This window comes from Gouania willdenowi, chromosome 14 (assembly GCF_900634775.1).
Source record: "Gouania willdenowi chromosome 14, fGouWil2.1, whole genome shotgun sequence".
Lineage (NCBI taxonomy): Eukaryota > Metazoa > Chordata > Actinopteri > Blenniiformes > Gobiesocidae > Gouania > Gouania willdenowi.
In genome coordinates, this window is record NC_041057.1 from 13,802,798 (window position 1) to 13,814,897 (window position 12,100).

Consider the following 12,100-nt stretch of genomic DNA (forward strand, 5'->3'; position numbering starts at 1 on the left):
CACTGTGATATCAGGGGATTACTGGGAACAAACTTCAACAATAATGGTGTCACTATCTTCCTTGTCTGGCGAAACAGAAGAAATCATTGTAAAAATGAAGTAAAATCACTTCATTTCACGTGCTTACAGGACTCCAGATCCCATAATGCAATGTGAGAGTAGGTGTTTAGGGTAGGGATGAAAACAAACTTTCAATCAGAAATTTTGACCTTTTTTGGAGTATATTATGTTTTATTAAATTATCTCTGAGGCATACACTATGAATTTATCAAATGTTATCAATAAGTTATTTGATAATGAAATATTATCTAATGATATTCAACAATTAAATCAAAATAGGCAAAACCAAACAAGTGCAAGGCAATGTATTACTTTAGAAATGAGGAACTTTTATCACAGTAAGGGCCGAAAAAATGTGATTGTCAAACAAATTATTATCATTATTTTTTGAGTGTGTGTGTGTATTCTTCCAGTAGTTTTTTTTTGTTTTTTGTTAATTTGCACATTTTTGAAGTGATTTTGTTGATTATTTTTTTTTTTTTTTTTTTGTTTGTGTGTTTTTGGAGTCATTTTCCATCACCAGTTGTCCATGTCTGTATTACATCATCGGTTTTAAGCACATACCTATTAGCTTTGTGTCAATGTTTTGTGCTAACTTATGCCCACTGTCACAAACAAACAAAAAACATCAAACTTTGGGAATGTTTTAATTACATTTCACTTGCTTCGGGAATAAAGACAAAAAGGATGGTCATTCATTTTGCCTGACAACTACAATTTTCTCTCTTGTAATTGGTTAACACAAGTCTTTGTCATTAGCACTCTGAGACAAACTGGCGTCCTGGTCTGGGGTGTATCCCTCCCTCCACCTGATGGGAACTGGGATAGGCAGCAAACACCAGTAACTCCTCAGCAATTTATGAATTCTCAAAATTGTCAAATTTGGACGTTTGAACAACAAAAAGCTTCAACTGAAATACATTGTGAGTTATTTGTGAGTAGGTTTTCACAAACTCTCATTTGCATCCACAGGAAAAAGTGGCGGCTCAGCTGAATGTAGGACATTCTGTGAAAAACATCAGATCACGGCGTCCTCATCAATAACGGAGACACAGCTTGTTTTCTGGCGAGCCCTGACATCCCCCACATTTTGTAACAGCCTCCAAAACGGCAACAAAAAAGAGCTCGCTATTGCAACAACTCGACTGGAGGAGGGAAAGAAGGGAGGAAAACATAGTTCAAAGATGTAGACTTCTGATGTGTTATCAAACTCGTAACTTGCTCGCTTGCCTCTATTTTCCTCCTAATGCCAATGCATTTTTAATGCTGATTCAGTATCAACGCTGGTCTTCGGAGTTTTAATTGAGAAATATTTTTACACTCCCATGCTGTGACTTAATATCTGACTTAATCTGAGTCGGTTGCCTTGAATGAAAATTGTGATCCACAGCTGGGAAACAGAATTAAATACAAACAAGAAAAATGGGTCTGATATTTGCATAAAACTGCATATTTATACAATGTCGTCGATGCATATTAATAAAAAGATTAAAACCACCAGTTCTGATGTATGCAAATCTAAATTATAAATGAGTTGTTTAAACTCCTTGTTTATTCGCACTGGTTAAATATAGACAGCTGGGTTTTTTTTTTTTCAGAGGAGGCAGTTCTTCTCCTGCACAGGCCACTTGCCTTGTGAGTTTTCTGCACTCAGGTCTGAACAGAGTTCCTATGAATATTAGAGCTAATTGTTACACCAATTCATCAAATGGGTTCACAGGTTCACCTGAGGCTAAGGGTGCGCACATCTCTGTTTGATCGGCAAGAGACATCCAGAAATGAACACGCTTTGCACAAGCTGGCTCAGAAGGAATACTTTGAGGTGATCTGACATGTGTGCACACACACACACACACACACACACACACACACACACACACACACACACACACACACACACACACACACACAGACACACACACACGGTTTTACACTTTATCCATTTCTCTGTTTCGCTCTGAGCAATTTGGTTATCCCTGTCAGAGCGGCATTTCAAGTTCACATCACTGTGTTATCAGTCCAAGGGTTTGTGTGACTCATCCTTTTTCATCATCTCAGACTTTAATGATGTTAGACAGTAAATATTAGCATAACGGAAACTTGAGCAGGTAGACATGATGAGCACCCCATATTGGAAAGAAATATAGATAGATGGATATACAAAGGCAAGGCAAGGCAAATTTATTTGTATAGCGCATTTCATACACAAGGCAACTCAATGTGCTTTACATAATAAAACATTCAATTGTTTAAAATCAATAACAACATTTAAAATCATCAGTAAAATCAATTCAAATCATCAGTAAAATCAATTCAAATCATCAGTAAAATCAATTCAAATCATCAACACATTACATCAACAACATGACCAAAAATCTCTCTCTCAATCATATGCAGTAGAGAAAAAAAGTGCCTTTAACTTTGATTTAAAAATGTTCACATTAGATGCTGACTTCAGCTCTGCTGCAGTTTGTTCCACTTCTTTGCAGCATAACAACTAAAAGCAGCGTCACCATGTTTACTGTGAGCTCTGGGCTCCACTATCTGACCTGTGTCCATAGATCTGAGAGACCTGCTGTGTTCATACCTGACTAACATCTCACTGATGTATTCTGGACCAAACCCATTCACAGATTTATACACCAGCAGCAGAACTTTAAAGTCTATTCTGAGGCTGACTGGGAGCCAGTGTAAATACTTTAAAACTGGAGTAATGTGTTCTGACCTCTTTGTTCTGGTTAAGACCCGAGCTGCAGCGTTCTGAACCAGCTGTAGCTGTTTGATGGTCTTTTGGGGGATTCCTGTCAGAAGACCATTACAATAGTCCAGTCTGCTGGAGATAAAAGCATGGACCAGTTTCTCCTGATCTTTCTGAGTCATTAAACCTTTCACTCTGGAGATGTTCTTTAGGTGGTAGAAGCTGTGTTTGTGATAGATTTGATCTGACTGCTGAATGTAAGATCTGAGTCAATCAGAACACCAAGGTTTTTGACTTGGTCTTTAGCTTTTAAAGATCGAGACTCAAGATAATTGCTGACAGCAGTCCTCTTTTCCTTGTTACCAAAGACAATCACCTCCATCTTGTCATGATTTAGTTGAAGGAAGTTTTCACTCATCCTGCAGTTTACTTTTTCTAAGCAGTCACACAACACCTCAATGGGACCATAGTCATCTGGGTTCAGTGATAGATATAGTTGTGTGTCATCTGCGTAGCTCTGATAATCAACCTTACAGTTCTGTAAAATTTGTCCTAAAGGAAGCATATAAAGGCTAAACAGAGGAGGTCCTAGAACAGAGCCCTGAGGGACCCCACAGGACAATGGTAATCTGTCAGATTCAAAGTTTCCAATGCTTACAAAATAACTTCACTCCTCCAAGTAGGACTTAAACCATTGCATTACTTTTCCATTTAGTCCAACCCATGTTTGCAATCTGTGCAACAAAATTGTATGGTCTACAGTGTCAAATGCAGCACTTAGATCCAATAGAATGAGAACAGATACTTTTCCTGAATCAGTGTTCAACCTTATGTCATTGATCACTTTGATAAGAGCAGCTTCTGTGCTGTGATGAGAACAAAAGCCTGACTTAAAAATAATCAAATATTTTGTTGAATGTTAAGAATTGAGTCAGTTGGTTGAAGACCACCTTCTCAATGATCTTGGCCATGAATGGAAGGTTGCTGATTGGTCTATAGTTAGCCAGTATAGATGCATCCAGTGTTCTCTTTTTTAACAGAGGTTTCACAGCAGCTACTTTCAGGGATTTTGGTACGGTGCCTGACTGGAATGAGCAGTTAATTATCTGACACAAATCAGTGACAATTGACTTTACAACAGTTTTAAAGAAATTTGAGGGCATAGAGTCAAGGCAACACGTCTGAGTCTGTTATTACTCAAATACAAATGTCAACTCACAATCCTTCTCTGCTTGTCTTACAATGTCTACCAATTTAGATTTCATTGCACATTTTTTTTTTGGGTGCACAACAAGAAAGCACTAAGTGTTGACACCAAACACCCATCAAGACTCCCATGAGTGAGGCACGCGTCGGAGAAAGTATAGTATGTTACATTTCCTCATTCTCGCCATATTTTTCACTGTAGGATCTTCACTTTAAATGTATTTCTTGATTTTTGTGGCCAACTTGTATGTAATTAGGGGAACATTTGATGGAATTATTTGAAGACAACTGCAGGATATTCGAAATAAATATTGAAAGTTCTTTTAGCAAATTGTGATTTAAAAAAACTGCCATCATGTAATTTAAGCTTTGGGAAAATGTGAGCCCTGCTAATATTGTGGACTTTTGTTAAATTTGTGTATATTTTTGGAGATATCTAGCTGAGATAGTAGTTTGTAATTTACACAATATTTCATGGTTTCTCTGATTTTTTTTTAAGTTTTTTGCTGTGGGCCAAATTGGATGCTCTCTAAAAAGTTGGATTTGGCCCCTGGGCCTTGAGTTTGACACGTGATCTATCTAGAGTAAGTTAAAATAATGTTTTGCCACAGAAATGCAGATAATTTGTGCTGGAAGTAATAAAAGCTTTAGGGTTCAGTATTTGCATATTAAATCGGTGGGCTGAATTTACCAGTCATATGTATGAAATATGATATCGGTCGACAATGGTATCGGTTTTTCCACTGATATTAAAATAGTAAAAGTGCTGTTCTTTAGACAATATATTGAAAACAAATATGGCACTTTACTAATGTTGAGTAAGTATTCTTATTTTGCACCGATGATGTTTATTTGCAGAATACATCCAGTGATGCATCACATTAAAAGTAAGCTTAACCTGTTATTTCCATGGAGATACTGTATACCTTATTCAATGTGACTAAAAATTAGGATGGATGGAGGGGTTTTATGTACAGTAGATATTGATATTGGAAAATATTGGAAATATAATGTTGGACAATATCGGGATAATATCGAACATGCCTACTCAGCAGGTCAAAGCACATAACCATTCTTGCCAATTGTGCCGATGTCGAACTAGCACTGTAGAAGTGCACAAGTAAAGGTGACTACACCTCATGTTCAGATCACCACCTGCTTTGTTCAGTGCACTGAGCCTGGTTTTGAGTCCTTTTGTCCACATGTTTAGTTTCATTTAGTTTTAAACATGAATTCTTTCTTTAATGTGAATCATGGTTTCGTTGGATAGAAAAATAAAATGGAGCACTTTCCAAAAAAAAAAAAAAAACTTAGGGCGTATTACAGCTGCAGAGTAATTAAATCAAGTCCTTTCATTGGGGTTAAGCCATATCCAAGCTCTTAACTGGAACCACTTGTGTGCTTTTTTATAGGTAGCTTTCCTACGATCAAAACCATGTTCTTCCAGACAACATTCAGCTATAGCAACATGAACGAACAGTCATGCTTTCTAATGCAAAAGTGAATAAATCATCTCAAGAGCAACACTGCCTGCAACAAGGATGGAGATGAAGTTAGAGGGGAAAATGTAGCTGCATAAATTCATCTGTTCTGAAAACATCCCAATACCACGCATTTATTTGCACAAAATTGAGTCATTTTAGGATAAAACAGCAAAAGGCAAGACAGTTTTATACTGTAGATGTTTGTGACCTCTAAATGTGAATGAAGGACCTGTCTTCAAATCATAAACACAAAATAGATATTTGACATTGTGTAAAGAAACAATTGTTACAGCCTGCAGTATTTTCCTGTAACTGCTGTTACCCTTAAGAAGTCCTTGACCTGCTGTGCACCTTCTCTCATTAAACCCCTCGGCAGTGAGTCATAAACTGGAGCCTGAAACTTGTTTTGCTTCTCAAACGTGATGAGAAGGGAGGATTTCTGCTTAGCAAAAAATAATCAGGAATGGAAAAACATGACTCAAAGGGAACTTGATATCATGCAAAAGTTAGAGGATGTTCAGTGATTTCACTCTTTCTGATTTTTTTTTTTGATTGAGTAAAGTGTGGTTGCATTACTCTTCATTAACTCAATCTTTCCATCCATCCATGCATCCATCCATCACACAGGGGTTTATAGAGTTGATGTTCAATTGGATGAAGCAATCAGATTTTTTTTTCTTGTACTATTTGAAAATGGAGGCTTTTGGTACCAATTTTGACCGTTGGACCATTTTTGAGTAAAGTGTGGTTGTATTACCTCTTCATTAAATCCATTCATCCATCCATCCATTCATCCATCCATCCATCCATCCATCATCCATTCATCCATCCATCCATCATCCATTTATCAATTCATCCATCCACCCATTCATCCAACCTTTAAACTATCCATTCATCCATCTATTCATCAATGCATCCATCCACCCATCCATCCATCACACGGGTTTATAGAGTTGAGGTCTGATTGGATGAAGCAATCAGATTTTTTGTCCTGTATTATTTAAAAATGGAGGATTTTGGCATCAATTCTAACATTGGACAGACAGAGTGAGGTCCACCATTTCTACTGAGGATGTGGTCCAACGACCTGCCCCCTGCGGTTAGTGAGTTAAAGTCAGTTAGGGCCTGTTAACTTTCATCTGATTATTTTCAGTTTCAAAGGAAATTAAATAGATTACTCATATAAATATATATATTACTTACTAATAAACGTGTCTTTAGTTTAACTCTGTTTGCAGAATTATGGGACTGCAATAGAATGTTAACGTCCCAACTTTCGAAAGCTTGAAAATATTTGGATAGCTGATAGTGACAACCTTCAAAACTCATAAATGGCAGGTTTAAAACCTTGAAAAAAGCAGAAACTTCCTAACTTATCTAAAACTAAATATAAAAAAACATGTTGCATGAGTCTGATGGTAAAATGTTGCCAGTTTGGATTTGGTTACATTGGATGAGAATAATGAGGAGAAGGAAGCTCAGACCATGGCCTTTGGTCCACAGGTTACAGCGCCCTCATCACAGTCACACGTATACATAATTACACACACACACACGTCGGCAGCACCAAGAGACGTGCTGTAATCTGGGAGGCAGGAAACAAAGGGCCTCGTTAATGCAGAGACTCTCAGGGGCCTTTGATGTGGAGCCAAGCCATTCACTCCTCAGACACACACGAGCACACACACGCACACACACACACACATACACTGAGCTGCAGTATTACACATGTGAGCAGGCACAGGCAGACACATGAGCTCCTTCACCACAGGAAAACTTAGAAAAACCAAGGCTTCTATTTAAAACTTGATGCATTCAATTCGTATCTCCCGACACTGAACGTGCTCGCTCAGATGAACCACAAAACCTGCAGGTTGGCACAGTGGAAACAAACTTCTTTTATCTTTTACATACTCCCCCTGTTGTGTTGATATTTCAGTTCACCGTGATACAGTTTCACACAAGATAAACAGGGCTGCTTCCTCCACATTTATGTACAGTGTGTGGGATTTTCGACACATCCTTACGATGATATGAAGCACCAAAAACGACCAAAATACTCAGCTACACGTCCCAAGCCTAACGCTCTAGTTAGCTACAAACATATGGAGGTAGATTTATGTCTTTATTATTCAGTTTTTTAAAAAGTTGCTTCAATCAACAACAAACCCTTCCATTGGATTTTTGGATTGGTTGAATGATAAAGACACAAATCTACCTCCATACAAACACGGAAGAGATGCGTACGGTGAGGTACAAGTTCTACTTTGGGAAACCTGAGATTCTGAAATCTGTCATATTCAGCCTCGGAAGTGGTTGCCAGGTTGGATACTTTGCCATTATTTGGAACAAACGCTATTAGCATTCAGTCAATCTGTTTCTATCCAGAGGTTTCATGCCTATGGAGGGGTGGGGCTTTGTAACATTTAGGACCTGTAAAGGATCGGTTTAATCTGGAGTTTCCTTTTCCTTGCATCACTGGTCCAGGAATATGCACATGACTGCTATTACATGACTGTTTCCCCAAAATAGAAGCTCATTGCATGATGTAATGTGATCTGTTTTTCAGAAAATATACATTTTGGTGCCTGAAAAACAGCTGTCCACATCTGAGTGGATTTAAGGCAGAAGTTAGAAGGAAATTTGTTTAACTCATTGATATTCAACAGCTGCTTTATAAGATGGAGGGATGCAGGTTTCACCATAGATGCAATGTACTTTATTCTCACTTTAATCTCATTCAGAATGTGTGAATCTGAACATTTTATTTATTGAGGAAAAACTCTAAACTCAATAACATATAAACATGAAAATGTGGACAATAGGAACTTCTCAAAAGGTTTATGTGGTCTCTTTGCAACATGTGGAGGCCAGAGGCGAACACCTCAGCGATGAGATCCACGACCATCTGTGATGTAGCAACTCCTCTGCCAACAACTCACAAGGCAATACTTCCACTGGTGCACGCTGCGGTTGCTACACCAAGGCCATCTTGGTATAATCGTGTTAGTTTCGTCGAGTGTTGATGTCGTTACTAGGATAGCTGAGAGGCTAATCCCTCCTCCGGCTCTTGTGAAGCTGCAGTTGTCTGGTCAGTGTGGCCATGATGTTCTCTCCAGCGGAACAAACCTGATATTAGTGGTCAGTGTCTTCACCGCAGGCTGAGAGGCCCAGCATCTTCACAAGAAGAGACTTCATAACAGCACAGAGAACCGCATGTAACAGGATGATAATGGTCCCATTAGGCCTATTTTCCCATGTGTCTGCTTGTCTATTACCACTTGTTTTCTATTTTAAAAAGGGTGCATGTTACTATTGCATTCACTTTGTTTCTGTATCTTTGATGTCAACATTTAGGTTAAGAGAAACCAAAACATTGAGTAACAGTTATTAGTAAGAGTGAAGTGCATTTGTGCTCATCGGACCCTGGTTCCTTTGCATGAGTTTGCATGTTCTCCCCTTTCTTCTAATGTGTGTCTCTGATTGTCTGGCACAGTTGTATTCATGGTGCAGTCCTGAACAGGACAAGTGAGTGTCCGTGATTAATGGCAGACTTCAAAACACTTATTGAACAGAAAGCTGACACTGCTTTCTTTCTTTCTTTCTGTGTGCCATCTAGTTCAATCAACACAAGAGAAAAGACTATTTGAATTAAAACAATGAAAAAGTCAAAGATGGATTCTAAAAACAGGAATTTTAATGAAAATAGACAGAAAATAATTAGTTTCACGCTGTTGGAGTAAAGCGTGTTTGGTTGATCTGTGATAAGAGCCTTTCCATTTGTAAAGTGCACAATTGAAAATGCCAAATTCTTGGAGACCTCTTTTCCACCTGCGTCATCAGCCCAGAGCCAAAAGAGTTCCAGCGAGATTCATTTTGTCTTCTTTTTTGACAGTATGTTAAGCTGAGGTTATTCAGACAAGGTTTTTCGGGATTTTTTTTTATCTCCTAACATGTTTTGACTAACTGCTGGAACTATTACATGGAAGTCAAGTGAAACTTCAAAGGAACCATCAAAGGCGATCAACAGAACTCCGCTGACGAAGACTGGCAGTTAACAGTCGAAACATGTCGGGAGATAAATATTTCTTGGAAAAACGTTGTCTGAATAAACGAAACCTCATCTTAACACAAAGACAAAAGATTTGAGTGCTTTTGTAGCAATTTTGTTTCAAGGGCGTCACATCTGATTTCACGATAGGACAGAACAATAGAGAGCAATGTGGACATTGTTTACGGATAAAAACAAAAGCTCCTTTCCAGAGTTTAAAGGTGTGTACGCTGGATTCGATAGAAGAGATAATTGCAGATAAGATCAAATGAATACCGATATTGGATACGTCTGACATGAGGAGAGTTGATGCCTTTGAACAGAGATATTTAAGACACTTTTGGGTAAAGTGAGAAACGAAGAGGTGATGTTTTTGTCCAATAACATACATATTTGGCCCCTCAACTTCTTGCACCTTCATAATTTAAACTTTTACTGTATGTTGTATTACACCAGCAGAATACAGCCTTTCTCCTGTAAAACCTGCCAGCATGCTCCATTTTCAAACAACCATGGTGTTTGAAAAGGTCATTGAACCAAATCTTAACATTTACGTTTGTTGCTTCCACCATCCCATGTTGGTCCATTTCAATGCCAAGAGGCTGGAAAATGGTTTTTAAAAAAAAAAAAAAAAAAAAAAATCACTGGCACAGAAAACGATGCTGGCAAAAATGATCCCATACAGAGTCTCCAGATGGTAGGAGTTTAACATAAACAGTAGAAGTGGGCAGAGAGTACGGGTGGCCGCATTTGTGCTGAAGCAAAAGATACTGTAGTTCAAGGTTAGTGGTGGTCAATGGAGGCCTCGTGCTCAGGCACTGGATTCTTCATGAATACGTGTGGGTGTAAGTATTTACTTCAAAGGAAAGAGGAATGTTTTGATCTTCATATACTACGGAAATTTGTTCGTAGATGATTAAAAGCTATATTTACTTTTTGATTAATCATGATGATTTCATATTTTCAACACTTTGCTCAAACCCAGTTGACAGCTATGGGATGCCAGACTTCACCTACAAATGACAAGAACCCATAACTAAAACCAAGACCTTTAACAACAAACTTCGAACAAATGCTGCTGTGTGTCTGCTTTTTAAAAAAGAAAAAAAAAGAGAATCGACTCATGTAAAGAGAGATCAGAGCACTCTGAAACTAAGCTTCCATTTACTCTGAGGGCAGGCCTATTAAATGCATGCATCCACAGTGGTCTCTTTCTAGTGGTGAGTGGGCGGCTTGCAGTCCTACAGTTGACAGTTTGCAGCCCAGGCTTGATCAGTTTTTCCGCAGCAAAGGAACTGATGTGGCCCCGAGGAGGATGTGGATTCCAATGATGGATCATTGTTTAGGTTCGTATTTGTGTGTGTGTGTGTTTGTGTGTGTGCGTGCTTGTGTATAATTGTGTGAGTGTTCCCAGGCCAGTTTGTGCTGCACAATGTCACGGGCTAAAGACCCGTACCATAGTTTGCACGTGTTCAAACAAGCGTTTATTCACCTCGCATCTTCTTCTTCTTCTAACATCAAATTTGGTGTCATTTGATGGAATTTTAAACTTATATATTTAATTGCATAACCATTTATTGAATGTTTTTTTCTTTTTTTGATTTATTAGTCAACGTATAGGAGGAGTGTCCAACTATTTTTAGTTCAGGGGCCAAACACAGACCAAGGCTGCAGGTTTTAGGCAGGAAAACTAGTCATTTTACGATTACAGTGCTTTAGTTTGCACTTCCACATCTAAAGATATATAAAGTATGCAAGACACCAATAATATAGAATCAATAAATGACAGATATCAGTCCCTGGAGGATATTCACTTTAAATTTCTTTGATTTTTAATTCCAATTTCTATTTTTCCATCTATTTTCTGACCCGCTTGTTCCTTTTCAAGGTCGCGGGGGCCAATTTCTATTTAATCTAGAGAGATGTTGCAGAATAATTTCAGGGAAATTTGCAGTATTTTAGAAAAAAATTTGTTCTTTCAACAATTCATCAATGATAAAACAACTGCCATCTTGTGATATAAGCATTAGAAAACTGTGAGCAATGACGGATACTGTGGAATTGCATTGGATTTGTATATTTGAAGCGGCTGATATACTGTATCTACACCTGAGTTAGCGAACAGTTTACACTATTATTCATGTTTTTTGTCAATTTTACTTTCTTCTGTGGGCCCAGTTAGATACTCTAAAGGGCATATTTGGCCCCTGTGCCGTTTTTTTGCACGTGACATATAGCATCTGCTTTTCATGCTTAACTAAAAAAAGCCAACAACAAAAAGTCTCATATCACATTTATCATGTAAAAACACAAAATTGGGCGTTTTTAATTTGCACATTATGGCCAAATTTGATTTGTGTTATTGGTTAAACTTATTCGGGTGAGTTTTCTCTCTTCGAGGAAAACAGAGACACAAACTCAGTCAAAGGGTTTGTGTGGCTGAGTGAATCACGTTTCAATCCTTCCTTTTATGAAACAGTTTAGCAGCCTCCCTGCAGAGACTCTAATCTGGAGTTCAGAGAAAAGTGAACCGGTGCAGCAGATCCTCTGATAAAAACAAGCTGCTGACATTCATTCCAACAGTTAAATGTCTGATGGCTG